Raw genomic sequence first — 17,581 nt, forward strand, 5'->3', positions numbered from 1 at the left:
TAACAGCACTAACATGGAATAAGCCTCAGGGCCTTCCTTTAAGTTTTCGGTAAACGATGTGTCTTTATGGGAGAGATAATCTCTGGTACCAAAAATTGAAATTCTTGCATCAGGAGAGATCTTGATGCAATTTTTACATGAAAGAGATCTTAGGTTTGGTCACTAATATTCCCATCTGTTACACATCCATTGAGTCTGGAAATCTCTGCAGCACAATGTACCAGATTTACTCTTTTAACTGTGACATTTACCCCTGACTTCTAAGAGAAATAGGCGAACTAATGCTCCATGTCCTGCTCCCAAAGTGGGTTGCTGGCATTGATTTTATAAGTACAGCAATAATAGTAATAATATAATTTAGCAATAATATCACTAATTTGTTGAATATTAAAATGTGTCAAGCAATATGTTAAGCAGTTTACATGAATTATCACATTTATCCTTTTTAATAAATCTTATGAAGGAGTTATTACCCTCATTTACCATCTTAGGAATGTGGAAATTAGAAAGGTTAAAAACTAGCCCCAGGCCACATAGCTGGTAGGTGGCACAGCCAAAAAGCCAGTCCAGGTCTGCTTGATGTCAATGTCATTGCTCTATAGAGCCTTCATTAATCACTTCTCACCTGGATTATTGGAACAATTGCCTAACTTCTGTCTCTGCTTCTTTTCTGGTTTTCTTCCTTACCCTTCTCCCATTCTAGATAGAGTGATAAATAAGTAATACAAATCTGACCTTGTTACTTATTCTCTTTTAACTCTGCTGGCTCCCAATTGCAGGGAATGCTTCTGATAGCCATTTTGTTTAATGCAGTCTTTTTGGTATACAATGTCCACAAGAGGAAGATTCAGCCCCTGTTAACCTATATCCAACTATCATTCAGTAAAATAATGTGGATGTCACCTGTTTCATGGAGACTTTTATAATACTCCAGTCTGAATTAGAAATTCCTATTTTCCCAGAGTATTTTAAACAGCACTCTGTCATTATATATATAGTGTAATGCTTAAAGTATGTGTGACTTAGCATCAAAAAGTCATAGGTTTGAAAGTCAACTCTTCTACTCTCTTGTTGAATACTCTTCAGCAAGTAATTTAACCTCTCAAAGCATCATTGTTGGGGAGCAGATGTAGCCCAAGTGGTTGAATGCTTGTTTCCCAAGTATAAGGACTTGAGTTCAATCCCCAGTACCACCTAAAAACAAAGAAACAGAAAAACAAAAAAACTCAACTCTCATTGGGGAGCAGATGTAGCTCAGATTAAGTTCCTGAGACCAATGAATAAGGTCCTGGGTTCAATCCCCAGTGCCTCTTAAAAAAACAAAAACAGTTACTGTTGGTTAAGATTATATAACTGTAGAACTTCTTGCAATTACTCTACTATCCTTTGTTTCAGAAATAATTAGTACAGTGATTAGCATACAGAGTTCAATAAAATATTAGTTGATATTCTTATTTCAAATACTCACTACACTGTACTATGATTATCTAATATCCTTAATGTCAGGAATCATGTATTTATTTTCTTTTTTATAGACCCAGTGCCCTCAGTAAATATATCCTAATTGAATGAACAGATGGGGGAAAAATTAGGAGGATGGTATTTTAAACACTCAAAGGGATGAACATTAGCTAAGGGCCCTAAGGAACAAGACGATGTCATCAAGGTATGGTTCCATGTTTTGGACAAGAGGAAAGTAGATTATTTTCCTGAATCTGTATGAAACAATGGAGGGGGAAAAATCACGAAGACAACCAAGGTAAGAAAGGACTCCTGGATTGCCCCGGTAAGCCCAGTGAAACAAGAGAACTGCTCTAACTGAGATTGAAAAGAAAACTTGGAAGCTTGTAAGTTGAACAGATTTGGAACAGTTTTTGAGAGCAATGAGCCAAGGAGTCAATGAGGGAGAAGTATCAGGCGTGCTGAGCAGTGGTCAGGGCCAAGTTACAGCTGGTTGGTATAAGAAGGCCAGGTCTGCTTGGCTAACATTCTTTCTCCAGCATGGATGCAGGCATGAAAATGTGGCCTTCAATACAGATCCCCCAAAAGAGATCATTAAGGGCAACATAAAGTGACAACAAAGATGAGCTGGGCAGAGTTATGGAATTTTACTGTAATCTTTTCCAGTGGACAAATCACACTAGCTTTTCCACAAATATTTGTTGATAAATTTTTAAGGATATGAATGAACACATTGGCTACTTCTGGGGTATAAATTTTTGGGATAAAGACCAAGAGAACTAATAGGGTATTACTTTCAAAGACAAATATTCCTCTGCTGGGGATAAAATATTTTTGTTTGGGTTGCAACATTCCTAGATTCTACTTTCCAAAGTGTGCTCAAAACAAGATTAATAGAAATAAGTAAATGATTCTACAGATAATGTCAGACTCTCTTCCTGTGCATGAATATGTTTAGAGAGTATTAAATTTAGTGGGTAGAGAATGTTTCATAATGCAATGAATCATCACTTAAAATTTTCTTTAAAATTAAAATAACCCGCAATAGTGGTAATGAATTCAAAGCAATTTAGAGAATTAACCTATATAAACATAATCAATTATACTATGATATGATAAAAACTGATACTCTATAATAAATTAATATAGACATTTTTCCTGATTGTAGTTTTACTTGGATTTACCTTTAATGGCACAACAGGAAAGGGGGTTAAAAATGATAAAGAAGAAAGGAATAAGTAAGGAGGTGAAAAAGTATAAATAAAATTTGAAATTTTGGGTATTTATATTTAAAGTTGGAAGGAAAATATAACTGACTATTCTTTTGAACTATTTATTTTGACTATTTCAAACTCATCGGTGCCTCTAATAATTACCTTTGGTAGCTCCACAGAATAATATCACAAAAATAGATCACAAGAAGAACTAGATGGGTGAATAGACAGCCAGACTTGGAGAGTTAAACACTTTAAATTATCTAACTCTTTCTCTATTTGAATATTCACAAGTATATTAATTTCTATGTGGCTCCAGGAAATTTGGAAACATTTTAAAACTTACAAATGTCACTAGTGTCAATACCAGCACTATAAAAATATAGCATGGAATATATGATTTTTGGTGCCCACAACATATGTCTCTGAAATGTGCTCCCAAGTGTGTCATGAAAAGGGAACAATCAAAGGCTGCAATATAGCCCCAATCTTGGTAAGAAAGCCAGTCTGACCACAGTAGAATGAGTTCAGGGAAATCAAAGTGGATAAGGTTAAAGAGTTAGCCAGGGACCAGATCTTGAAGAGTCTTGTAGAACATGGTAAACTTTAAAGTTTTATTCTATGAAGGATGGGAAGCTTTTGTGTGACCTTTTACAAGGTGGGACAGGTTTGTTTGTTTTTTTTAACATGATATAATTTTACTTTTAAAAGATTATTCTGTCTGTTGAATGGATATGGATATTATACCGCAAGGGTGAAAGAGTAGAAGCAGAAGAAGAAGGAGAAAGCTATTTAATTTCTGTGGCTTGTCCACAGATAGTTTTGGTGGAGTTCATGAAGCGATCATATTTGAAGGTTAGGAATTATTATAACAATTAGGAATTGTTGACAGATTGGTTGTGGAGAGTCAGGTAAAAAAGAGAATCAAGAATGACTGATAGATGACAAATTATAACAATTTTGGCAGCTTCATACAATGAACATTTATGATCTCAGGATGTCCATAGGCCAGGAGTATGGCTTAACTGTGTCCTCTCTCAAGTTTTTGCAAGTCTGCACTCCCAGTATCAGTCAGGCTGTGTTCTCATCTGGAGACTTCACTAAGGAAGAATTTTCTTCCAATTTTACTCAAGTTGTTAGAAGAATTCACTTCCTTGCAGTTGTAGGTATAAGGACCCCAGATTCTTGCCAGCTCTTGGCTAAAAGTGCCCCACAACTGCTAAAAGCATCCATTAGCTGCTCTCCAAGCATGAGACATATGGAGAGGACAATAGTGAAGAGAACACATTACTACTACAGAATTTATCAGATGTGCTGCTTTTAGCAAAAGGAGATTTCCAGCAGATGTCCAGGCATTCAAAGTCCCACAGTATCACTATATCTTGCTTTTGTGACAGTTTCATGATCTGTTTTAAGGAAGCATCTGCAGGGTTGAGTGAGCTGTCAACTACTTACTTCCACAGAAACATCATTTATGGTTCTTTCCTTTTATCCCCTCCCAAATGTTCTCTACCGTGATCCACCCTCAGATTCATGGATTTCCATTCAGTCGCAAACCTCCTTGGTATGCAGGAACACTCCTCCATGACTTCTGTTCCATCTGTTTTTAAGAAAACATTTTAAACAATCCAGTCCTGAGTCCCATCCTTAAAAATTCCAATGGTACATACAGATTAAATGACATCATTGATTTGTCAAAATGATCCTTTCATTTATATTATATATTATCTGTTCTCAGCATTTTCATATCTACATCCAAGGCCCTCATTACAAATTTACTGTTACTTTGTGACAAACTAGAATTGAAATCTATCATTATTCTTTTCATTACTGTTTTCCTTTTATTGCCTTTTATTTCCCATACTATTTAACTTTTTATCTCCTTTTTTAGAGTCAAAACTTCAGATTTTTAATGTGCTTTTAGTGCTTTTAATGTGGTTTAACTCCTGAAATTATTATTTTTCTTTATTCAGTGCCCTCTTTTAGGCTTCCAATAACATATACCATTATTGAAGTTGCTTTTATTCAAATCCTTTTTAGCATACCCTGGAGAAGAGTTTCTGTATAAGGAGACAAAAATATCTTTGATCATATGAATGCCAGTTGTCACCAAATGTGGTGGATCCTGGATTCCCAACAAATTTTTCTGCTCTGAATATAAACACCTAACCAGGACACCTGACCCTGCACTCTGTAAATAATTGAGTCGAGTTGTTATGGGCTGGCTTCAAGGTAGACCAATCAAATTCTGGCCCCTAGGAATTTTGGCCATAAAGAGAGTGATATAGTTGGAATCTATAGGCAACTTGGTGATAATGCCTTGGCCATAACATCTAGTAAATCCCATTACCCTGCAACTATTCTGGGACTTGTCCTTGAAGAAGATTTGCTACTTAGTTCTTCCCTTAACTTTCAGTACCCTACAACTTTATAATAAATCTCCGTTGTACTTAAGTAGAACACAGTCCATTGCTTTTTCTTGCATGTGCCCAAAATAACTTTAACACATAAAATAAACTTGTTAGGGTTACAGAGAGAATTGTTCTATATCCAAGAACAGCATATTTATACTTATTTAGGCATTTTAAAACTCTGTGTAATGAATGAAATTTGAATCTGGAGAAGAAAAGATTTACAATTCAGTGAAAGTCCATTATTTCTTCTGGAAAAACAAAATAACATACACAGATCATTTCAAAAGTGGATTATTGAATAAAAACAGACCTCAGATATGTTGCATGTGAGTTGTGATTAAAAGGTATACCACATCTCTTGAATGTGCCAAAAAGTTTGTTCATTGCTGATTACCATTTATGAGCAAAATTTTATATGCTGTACTTCTGTGACAATTCTTTTTTGTGTGCAATTTACTAAGGACAAAAATGAAGGGAGATAAAATTAATCCATTTCATATTTACTCTAGTTCACTTGGTAAAACAAAATGAATGTGGTTGAGGAAGGCAATTATAAGATTTAGTTTTCTCTCTAAGAAGCTCAAAGTACTTACCTGTCATTATTCAATTGATTTTGTAAGATCCCCTTGAGAGTTGTAGGAAACAGCTATTTTATAACCAGAGAAATTAATGCAGAAATGCCACATGCTGTGTTAACTATAAGAGCAGGATTAGGAATCACAACCTTTGAGCTTATGAAATGTGGTTAGCTCATTATATTACGTTGGGTCCGTCCCAGTGCTTATACAGTTTTCTCCTCATAAGTGTGCTTTGAGTGCAGCAATGAACTAAATAGCTAAACATTTTATGAGCCTTCTGGCTTAAGGTGAAAAAAACATTTAATGTCAATTAACTTCATTCATGGCTCAACCTGTGACTTTACAATTTACTATAAAAGCATGTGGATCAATGTTAAAATGTCACATGAATACTAATTAGACAAAACTATTTTAGAAGTTACAGTCACTTTTTAAAAAATGTACTTTTGACTGTATTGTTTTGAAGATACACAAATCACAAAAAATGTTACATTAAAAAATATAAGAGGTTCCCATATACCCCACACCCCACCCCACACCAGTCCTTCCATATCAACAACCTTTTTCATCATTGTGGCACTTTTTTTAGTCTTCTATTAAACACCTTAGCTTGACATTGTGTATATCTCTATCTTGTCTTTCAACACAATCTGCCTTTGTTTGCTATGTTTACCACCCACTTTAACCAAACTAGTTGATTCCCCATGAGGTGATTATTTTGTTCTTTCCCACTTCCTTCCCTCTCATTTCTTATTTTTAATACATGTTGTCTATCCTGACATAATACCATCTCCTTTATCTGACTAACCTCAAATCTTACTTATGCTACCTTCTCCATAAAGCCTTCCCTGGAACTTTAAGCAACGTTTCTCACTTTTACATTCAGGTCACATATCTTTGTCTGTTGTTAAGAAATGTTAATACTGTTTTCTTGCAATGTTTACTCTTTCCTTGCACATTTATTTAACCCTCTTTTCTTACATCCAGTACTTATACCTTTCTTCCCAAAGAGATTAAAATCTGCTAAGGACGGTAGCAATGCCGTACTTTATTCTAGATCGGATAACATCTAGCATTGTATTTTGCTCTCATCATGTGCTTAAAAGATGGATAGTGCAGAGATGTTATTTTAATTTACTAACAGGCTTAAGTGATTTTGAGGGAATTGTGGTATTTTGGAATGTAGAGGAAAGTCAAAACTGCTTAATTTATATTTATTAATATTGTTAAGTGTGAGAATTAAATATTCCTCCGTTTTAATGAAATCACATTCACGATAACATGATTTCAGTTTAACACTGAATAAGATGCCGTTAGATAGTAGTTTAGTTTGCATATGGTAGAAAAAAATAACATATTCACTACAAATCTCCAGGTTAGTATTAATCTTGATTGTGTTATGATCTGAAAAAATAGCAGTTTTGTAGATTGTATATTTTAATCCATTTATTCAAGCAGACATTGTCTTCTACATGAATAGCTAATGACTAAACTCAACCCTACTTTAAAATTTTATTGTCTATCTCCTGCTCTGACCACACAGACCCACAATTATTATTGGTAGAGAAAGTTGATTGAGTTAATGATTTTTGCTCTTTGTATACTTGTACTTATTCCAAAATGTCTTAAACTACCTCATTTCTCTGTGTTTCTTCTATATCTCACTTATTTCTTTACTCAAAGACTTGCACATGCAATTAAACAAATGTTTCTTAAGTTCTTATTAGCAGCAGGTTACTGGGCTACCTGCTACCAATGAATCTATGGCTTGTGTCACAATATTTATGAAGGCATAAAATGCTAATCATTTGATGAACTTATTCTACACTAGGATTTTATCCTAAAGAAACAATCAGAACTTGGCAATAATATTAATATACAAAGATATTCATTAGAGAATTATTTGAAATGCAAAGAATTCAAAACCAAAATAAGGAAAATAAACCCTGTTTACTCACAAACATGAACTATATCAATATTACAGATGCTGTAAAAGGATATTTTACAACAAGTACAAATGGAAACCACATATTGTTATGTGGCATGATTTATTAATTCATTTATTCAAACATATTTATGCTCACATACAATGTGACAGAAAAATCCAAGGCATTGTTTACATAGCCATGAAAAAGAGATTCTTGTCCTCATGAAGCTCTTATTCTTACGGTGAAAATACTTATGAGATAAGAAAATATAAAGTGTCAAGTAATGACTGGCAGAATAATAGTGAGCCTGACAGGAGCTACTTTTTTATCTTCTTTAGAATATTTAAGGAAGATACAATCAGTCAAGTGCTAACTTAGGAAAAAAGCATTTCAGGCAAAGCAAATATATAAGCCTTGAGATTGAAAAAAACTTGGCTTTGAAAGTTGCTGGCATTCAAAATGAATGAATGGATGAATTATTCAATTCTTTCAGCTGTGATGGTAAAAACTGCCTAAGTTTTATTGATCAGCTCAATAGAAGCACAAACTATGCATATTAGCTAGCCCTAATAATTAATTTACTGCCGATCATTTGATAGGAACTTTTGTCAAATTATTTAAAATTCTTATCATGAGTCAAAAATCAGGTATTATGCCTCCTGCTTTACTGATAAGCAGACTGAAGAGCTAAGAGGCTAAGATTTTTGCCACAGCTTATATAAATTCAAACATAAGCCATATTCCCTGATTCCCAAACTATTTCTACTTCTGACTACTGTTTTTCATGACCAATGAAGGGCAAGCATTTACTTGTTTTCATTAAAAAAAAAAAGAGGTATCCCAGGTGTCAACTCCTAAAAGAAAAATGGAATTTTATATATGAATTTTCTCCACATATGCACTCACACGAACACATAACTTTTAAATCTTTTAATCATACAATAATTATTTTGATGAGCAGGGGCTTAAGACCTTAAGGGGGACTTCCCCTTCTCCCCTTAGATTTTAATTCATTTCCTTAGCATATTAAAGGCTACAGGATTCATCTAAAAACAATTATTTAACTTTTACTTTATACCAAACACAATAGTATACCTTGGATTTATAATCATAAGTAAGACAGACACAACCACCACCCTCGGGAGGTTTTATAAGAAAACAAGTGATGATCAAATAAATATGTTTAATGTTGTTTTATCAATCATTTTTCATTTATTGTGTATCACTTTTACAGCACTTGCAACATACTTTAAAAAATGCTATGCCGTAACACTCTCATTTTCTGATCAGCATGATCATAACCAATGGAAAAATAACCACAAAAAGTGATTTAATATATGCTTAACCAGAAAATAAAGGAAGAGACTGTTTTACTTTAGATAACTTATTCAAATTAACACCTATTCTATATTGATACCTTACAGAATAACAATTGAATGAGAACATTATCTAAAGCATTTCTAGGCACAGAGTAAATACATAACTATGAGCTATTACTGATATTTTGTGTTGTTAGAATTGACTTACAAAAGATATAGTAAAATTTGAATGAATAATACACAACCTGGGGTTTGAATCTAAGACCATATGTAACTCAGTTAAGAGTGCTACGCAGGGGATAAATCATTAACAATCAATGATAAAAACATGTGGATAGACACTGTGATTAGGTTAACCAATCCCTATTCTAAACCCTATTTTCTTCCTCCTTCTTGTAAGATCTATCTAGTAGTGGCCACATGGCCCAGTTCTAGCCAGCACTATAAAGTAGAAATCTCTGGGTAGAGCTTCCAAGAAGTCCTTTTCAAAGAGAAGACTTGGCAGGTCTCCCTCTTTTACCCTTCACTATTTCATCTCTCACCAAGAGCATATAAATAAGTACAGCAGCCATTTGCAACCCTGAAGTAAAAGCCCATGCTCTACAACGCATTGAAATACCGAAGAGACCCTGGTCCCTGAGAGCATCAAGAAGCCAGGGTACCAGCTCTGGTCTGCTTATCACCAGACTTCTTGTTACACAAGAAAAATATATAAAATCCATGTGTATTAGCTGGTTTTCTCTTCTTTGCAGTGAAATGCATTCCTGACAAATATAAGGAAATAATGGGGACACAGTGAGAAAACGTTTTGTACAAGCATATGTTATAGGAAGAGCAAGGCTAATATAAATGACAGAAAAAAAATAGAAAAATATAAGAAAAAATAGGCATAGCCATAAAATATTTAATCATAGCACAAACCACAATCCTAAACACCTATTCCAAGCCAGTGCTCCATGTGTATAAAAAGATATAAGCCTTTGTTAAGAAGGAAGAGAGGCTTATCTGAATCTCCCAAAGTTGAATGAAGGTCCTAGAATGTTGAGGAACAGGTAATATACTATAAACTCCCAATTCTTTATGGGTGAATTATCCACATTTAACCCTATTGTGGATAATTAGGGTTATCATAATAACCTAGTGACTGGGAAATTGAATCAAAAGCAGGACATTCACCTTTGTGCTGTTTTTGTTTTTGTTTTTTAATAATAATCCCATGGACAGGTTTTTAGACATAAGGTTACACCCTAGCTGCTGAGAGAATGCCAAGTCATTTCTCATACCATGTAATTCTGCTCTCTGAGGATGCAGGGTCCTGTGATACAGGATCTTAGGCCTTTAAGAAATAGACATTTACTGAATAACTATTACCTAAGGTACTTTGTTAAGTCCTGGAAAAGAGAATATAGGGATAAATAAGTTATGGGAACTATATATAAAGTAGGGTTCAGTATAGCAGAAGAACCAGATATTTAGAGATATTATATACCAATGTGATCTAACAGAGGTTAAGTGTGCTTAATGAAGTGAAACTATAATAGTCCACACGCTATTTATGAATTGTTTCTTAGCTTTGAGAATGTTGGTAAAGAGTATTAAGTGCTTTTGCCAGAATCAGGGGTGAGACTTTTCAGTCTCCAAAGCACTGGCACCAGGAAATATACTCCCAGATATACCTTCTCCTCACACACCTACCCCATTTAAACTACCTAGGCTTTTGGGAAGTTGGACTTCAAGGTTTTGAAAGTGTCTTCTAGTCCTCTGTGCTCAGGGCAGGTACCCTAGATCATTTCTATACCTTGTTTTATGCCTTCCCTCAATTACAATGTGGCAATGTTGACTCCAGATAGAGGTGAATGCCCTCACAGGAATAATTTCCTCTCCTCTTTCAATACGTGAAGAAGAGTGTTTCCAATACATAAGTATTTCTATCTTGGCTCTGCTTATTTCCATTTCAGTCTTTTCCCCTGTGTTAATGAAAATGTTCCTTATCCTCAAAATTTCCACAGAATTCTCCTTCAGTGGAAGGAGAATTAAATAAAACTTAAATAAAGACTTAAATAAAACTCCACCCTCCCAGCAGCTTGCTATATGGAAAACTGATCTTTCTTTAATTCTCAATATATTTAAGCTTCTAGACATGGAACATGCACTTCTATAACTAATTCAAACCTTTCATTTTCTATCTTCAAGTACACCCCACCTATGCCTTCGAAGCTTATGCCTTGCTACTCCTCAAGCCTTTATCCGTCCTTATCAACTGCCTTCCTCTGACATAGTGGGGACAGTGGGCTGTGGGCTCAGTTCTCTCCTCTATGATTATGGCAGTCTGAGGTTTGGCCAAGAGGAAGAATTCAACATCTATGTGAATGAGCATCCAATATCTTAGATTCAAATTATTTTGTCTCTTCTCCTACAGTCCTGACCTTTACTTTAGCAATTTACTCTGACTGTCAACTTCCAGGTTCATCAACAGCCAAAATTTTAAACCCCAACATTTTCTGAGTATGATCCGTGATCCCTATATTTTTATGTCTGTACTTTCTCTAAGTGTATTCTTCATCCTCTTCAGTACCCACATATTTTCTCAGTGTTCATTAAGCCTTCTAATCTTATTGGCATTCCAACACAGCAGTGCACATCCCCCAGCCAAAGATTCATCATTGACTGTACTCTATAATCGATACTCTTAGCCACTTACTGTCTTTCTAATCATAGATCACTATGATTTCTGAATTTCTATTTTTAAACACAGGCTGCTGAGACATGTGTTAAAAAATCACATATTACCTGCCACTAAAGTATCTTAGCGTGTTAGTTAGTCATCTCATCACATACATAATCACCCAACCACCCCCCCACACACACACCTCAGCAGACTCTAAATATATGATGATCAGCTGCTTCTCTCATTCCCCATAGTTACTTTGAAAATGTTTAAATATTTTCTCAATATTCCTAACTTTTCCCAGACCTAATCTTTTCTTAATAGAAGAGCTTGTCTACTACTCCTCAGTGAATGTTGAAACAATCAGTATTTACCTCTTTTATATAACCAACCTATAAATAATATTACTTGCATGTGCTTTATTTTTTTACCTCCAGACTCCGAGAGAAAAATTATTCCTCTACTAATCTAATATTAGTTAATCCAATGGTATCTGGGTCAAAGCTTCCCAAACTTTAAAATGCTTATAAATCACCTGAAGATCTTGTTAAAATGCAGATTCTGATTAAGTTGGTCTAAAAAAACAGCCTAAGATTATTTAAAAACTCCTTGCAATGTTTATGTCCCTGGTGTGTGGATTTTACTTTGAATAACATGATTTTCAGCTATCCCTCTCTTCCTTTCTGAGACATAGGTCTAGCTATAGCTTCTCTCTCTTCTGCAATTTCAAGTTACTCCTTTACACTGGCTCCTTACACTAGGCAAACCTTAGGAAAAAAAGAAAAGAGCAACAATGACAACTTTTCAACCCTGTAATTTCTTCTGCCTAACACACCCATCCTAACTAGCTTTCGTAGCCACACTGCCTGGAAAATTGTAGTCTACAAGACTGACTCTACCTCCTCATGGGCCATGTACTCTTCAGCCACTGTGATGTGATTCCTGCCTCCTTTTCACTAAAAGGTAACCAATGGTATGCCAAGCTACAGTGTCCATTTTCTGTACTTTCATTTACTTGACAAATGCAGCATTTATTACTGTGGGTAATTTCAACCTTCTCCGAAGTCTTTCCTTTGTATTACATTTAACCATTTTCTCTAGATTCTTCTACTTCTTCCAAACTCTTAGCATGACAGTCATAGTCTCTTCTCTCTGATTTTACCTTTGACAACTTATCTTGTATCACCAACTCCTTGAATGCTGTGTTTCCTCAATGTCATCCTGAGACCTTATATTTCCTCATCCTACACATTGTCTTTGGGTAAACTTTCTTAAACCTACAGCTTCAATTATCTGCAATACAGTATTGTTTCTGTTTAGACATTCTCCATGGACTCCACTTGTACTGAACAGGTTCATCTCAGTGTCCAAGGGATACCTCAAACCAAGCATGTCCTAAACTCAGCTTAACATTTTCTCCCTCAGACCTATTTTTCCTCTTACATTCTTTATGATTTATGCCAGTCAGAACTGACTTATCCATAAGGTACAATAGGGATAGTTCTTAGAGCTCACAATACTTTCAAAATCAGACTAACAATGTTTTACTATATAATATTTATATATCCATCTTTATACCAATGCTATCATGAAATATAATTTTTACCTTTATTTTTCTAGAGGAAAGAACTGCCAAAGGCAAAAGTGACTAAGGCCCAAACCATAATAACTTGAAACTATTCTACATACATTTTACTCATCAATTATCACATTCAATCATTCATTGAGTGCAAGTAATTCCAAAGCATTTTGGGGGAACATCACCTTAATTCTGGCTCTTTCTTGGACTATTGAATAATTCCTGGCAAAACGTTCTACCTATAGTCTTACCATCATAACTCTATAGACCTTGTAATTGCTCAAAAATGAAATCCTGGCAATCACTTATTTCAGCAAAAATCCAACAGAACTTTGAGTATCCTACAGGAAAAAGGTTGAACCTATTTCTTCATGACCTATGCTTTGCAGATCTTGTTAAATTCACTTCCCTTAGATATTCAGTGCTCCCAGTAGGCTAAATTACTGACAGTTCTTTGTGCCTGTTATTCTCTGTTATGCCTGCAGGCAGTTATTTCTGACTGGGAAAACCACTCCTCCTCAGGTAGGCTGATAAATTTCTATCACCTTAAAAAAGTTTCTCCAACTTGTTCATGAAAACACAGAAATATACTCCTACAGAAAGTACACAGTTCAGACATGAGCTCACTATATGTCCTTGTGTCTATTTGTTTTCTTACATCTCACTTTAGACTGTGGGCTTCTCAAAAGTAGAAACTGTCTTTAAGTCCTGTTCTCAGTGCCTGGAATTGATAGACATTCAACAAGTATATATTGTATTACCTAATAAATTAAAACTATTTGAATGTATATTATGGATACAAATTTTATCACAAAAGAATATAATAGCAACCATATCTAAAAGTAACATAATTGTGGACCTCACCCCAAATCCTTTTATGATCTCTGCCTCTCCACCTCTGAATGATCAAAATAAATATATAAATAAACAATATTTTGATATACTAGTAGACTTCTGAATTATTCAATATGATATTTGTGGTTAATGCATGTGACATATGCCTTTAAAAATAAAATGTAGGAGGATTGTGGGAAGATGACATTGGACTAGGCAGGCAGGGCTCAACTCTTTCACAAAAACAATCGAGAGAGAGCCAAAACCTGTCCAAGGGTCCTGCCTTAGGGGTCAGCAGACTTGGACAACACCATACAATTCCCAGGAGGGTGAAGGACAGAGAGACAAAGAAACTGAAACAACAAGCATGAGTTACCAAACCCTCCTGCAGCAGCAAGGAAAAGTTCCCCTCCACTGTCCCCACCCTCAAGATACTAAGCTGGGATAAAACCTAAGCTGGGATAAAACCCCTGGTCCACTAAAGCTTACGAGAGGGGAACAGACATTTTCTTCCCTGTCAGCTGTTACAAGGAAAAAGGGAGGGGTGGGGGAAGTCAGGGGGTTTCTTCAGTGATTTCGGCCAGCAGAGGCCACTGTGAATCTTAACTCTAGCCAGAAGAAAACACAAGAAAGCCCAAACTGAAACACCTCCATGGAAAAGTGCATTGATGAGAGCCATCTGCTGGCCATTCTGGAAATTGCATGGTCAAAAAACAGCTTTTGGATCTCTATGAATCCTAATACCTAGGAGAAAATCTGGGTCCATTAGTGAGTCCCTGGCTGATTTTGATAACTAAAGCTGGTCAATTTTAAGACTTAGAATAAGTTGAGCCAAATATCAAATAAGAACTGTGAAAAAAAAAAACACAACATGCAAGAAAGAAAAATTAGCCATCAGAATAAATTTACCAACATATTTAGATGTCTAAACATCAGCAAAACATTATAAGCCATACTAGGAAACAGGAAGAGATGGCCCAACCAAAGGAACAAACCAAATATCCCTAAGAGATACCAAATTTAGGACAATTAATCAGTGATAATCACAGAAATGTCCTAAATCAATTCAATGAATTGAAAAAAATAAAACATAACTAAAGAGATAAAGGATATTAAGAAGACACTGGGTGAGCATGAGGAACAATTGGAAAACCTGCAAAGAAAAGAAACAGATCTTATGAGAATGAAAGACACTATGAATGATATTAAAAATACATTACAGTCACATAAGAGCAGATTTAAATTGCTCAAAGAAAGACTTAGTGATTCTGAAGACAGAACATCTGAACTGGAAAAGAGAGGAAAATAGAAAGACAAGAGCATGGAAAAAATGTAACAGAATCTCAGGGAATTGAATAACAATGTAAAATGCAGAGATGTATGCATTATTGGTGTCCCAGAAAGAGAACTGAAAAGGCACAGAAAGAATATTTGAGTAAATAATGACTAAAAACTTCCCAACCCATATGAAAGAAATACCAAAATTCACAAAGGACAATGCACCCCAAACAGAATAAATCTGAATGGCCATACTTACCCCATACCCTACTATTCCTAATATCAAATATCAGAGATAAAAAGAGAATTCTGAAAACAGCAAGAGAAGAGAAAAGCAAAGCATCATATACAAGGAAAACTCAATAGGATTAAATGCAACCTCTCATCAGAAACGATGGAAGCAAGAAGAAAGTGATGTGATGTAGTGAAGGAATGGAAAAAGAAAAACTGCCAGTCAAGAATTTTCTATCCTGCAACATTTTCCTTAAAAATGAGAGCAAGTTCAAAGTCTTCACAGACAAATAAAAACTGATAGAATACATTACCAAAAGACCAGAATAACAAGAGATACTAAAGGGAGTGCAGTCTGAAAGGAAAAATACAAGAGTGAGAGATCTGGAAAAGAGTGCAGTTAGGAATAGTATATTAAAGGGTAAAAACACAGATGATAGTACAGTATGACCACAGAAAGACAAAAGACAAAATGGATGAAGTAAGTAAGGCCTGCCAAATAATAACATTGAATGTTAATGGTGTGAATGCTCCAATCAAAAAACACAGACTGATAGAAATAAAAAAAATATGAGCCATGTATATATTATCTACAATAGACTCACCTCAGATGTAAGGACACAACCAAGTTAAAAGTGAAAGGTTGGAAAAAGGTACTGCATACAAATAGTAACCAAAAATTCAAAAAAGAGCTGAAGTAGCAATAATAATGTCAGACAAAAGAGATTTCAAATGCAAAGCTGTTGTAAGAGACTAAGAAGGCCATTATATATTTATAAAAGGGGCAATTAAACCAAGAAGAAAAAAACAATACTAAATATTTATGCCTCTAATCTGAGTGTTCCAAGATACATGAGGTACACACAGGCAAAGCCGAAGGGATAAATAAATGTTCCTACAATAATAGTTTGATACTTCAATACACTACTAGTTATATGGAATAGAACATCTGGAGGGGGATATTACAACTGATCCAGCTGAAATAAGAGAAATCATAAAAGGATACTAAGAACAACTGAATGCCAAAAACTAGAAAATGTAGAGAAGATGGACAAATTCCTAAAAACACACAAAACACCTCCATTGGTCCTAGAAGAAATGGACGACCTCAAAAAAAAAAAAAAAAAAAAAAAAACCACAAGTGCAGAGAGTGAAACAGTCTTCAAAAATCCTCCCAAAGATGAAAAGATGAAAAGCCCTGGACCAGATGACTTCACAGTTCGATTCTACCAATCATTCAAGAACAATCTAATACCAATTTTGCTCAAGCTCTTCAAAAAAATTGAACATTTAACAGTGCTACCAAACTCATTTCTGAAGCTAGACTAATATGAAAACCAGAAAAATATATTATGAAAAAAGAAAATTAAAGAACAATATCTCTAATAAATATAGATGCAAAAAATACTTGCAAACTGAGTTCAAAATCATATTAAAAGAATTATACACCATGAACTAGTAAGTTTTATCCTAGGTATTCAAGAGCAGTTCAATACAAGAAAATCAACTAGTGTATAAACCAAAACCACACTGATAAGTTGAAAAAGAAAAGTCACCTGATCCCTTCAATTGATGCAGAAAAGGCATTTAACAAAATACAGCACTCTCTCTTGATAAAAACACAACAAAAGATAGGACTACAAGGAAGCTTTCTCAATATGGTAAAGTACATGTATGAAAAAAACGTACTACTAGCATAGTACTCAATGGTGAAACTGAGAGCTTTCCTGCTGAGATCAGGAACAAGACAAGGATGTCCACTGTCACCATTATTATTCAATATTGTGCTGGAGGGACTAGCTAGAGCAATTAGGTTAAATAAAGAAATAAAAGGCATTTAAATAAGAAAGGAAGAAATAAAACTTTCATTATTTGCTGATAATATAATCCTATATCTAGTAGCTCCTGAAAAAGTGATTAGAACTATCAGACAAGCTCAGCAATGTGGTAGGATGCAAGATTATTATGTAAAAATCAATAGTATTTCTATACACTACTAATGTCAAATTGAGGAGGAAATCAGAAAAAAAAATTCCATTTATAATAGCAATGAAAACAATCAAATATTTAGAAATAA

This window comes from Dasypus novemcinctus, chromosome 11 (assembly GCF_030445035.2).
Source record: "Dasypus novemcinctus isolate mDasNov1 chromosome 11, mDasNov1.1.hap2, whole genome shotgun sequence".
NCBI classification, from domain to species: Eukaryota; Metazoa; Chordata; class Mammalia; order Cingulata; family Dasypodidae; genus Dasypus; species Dasypus novemcinctus.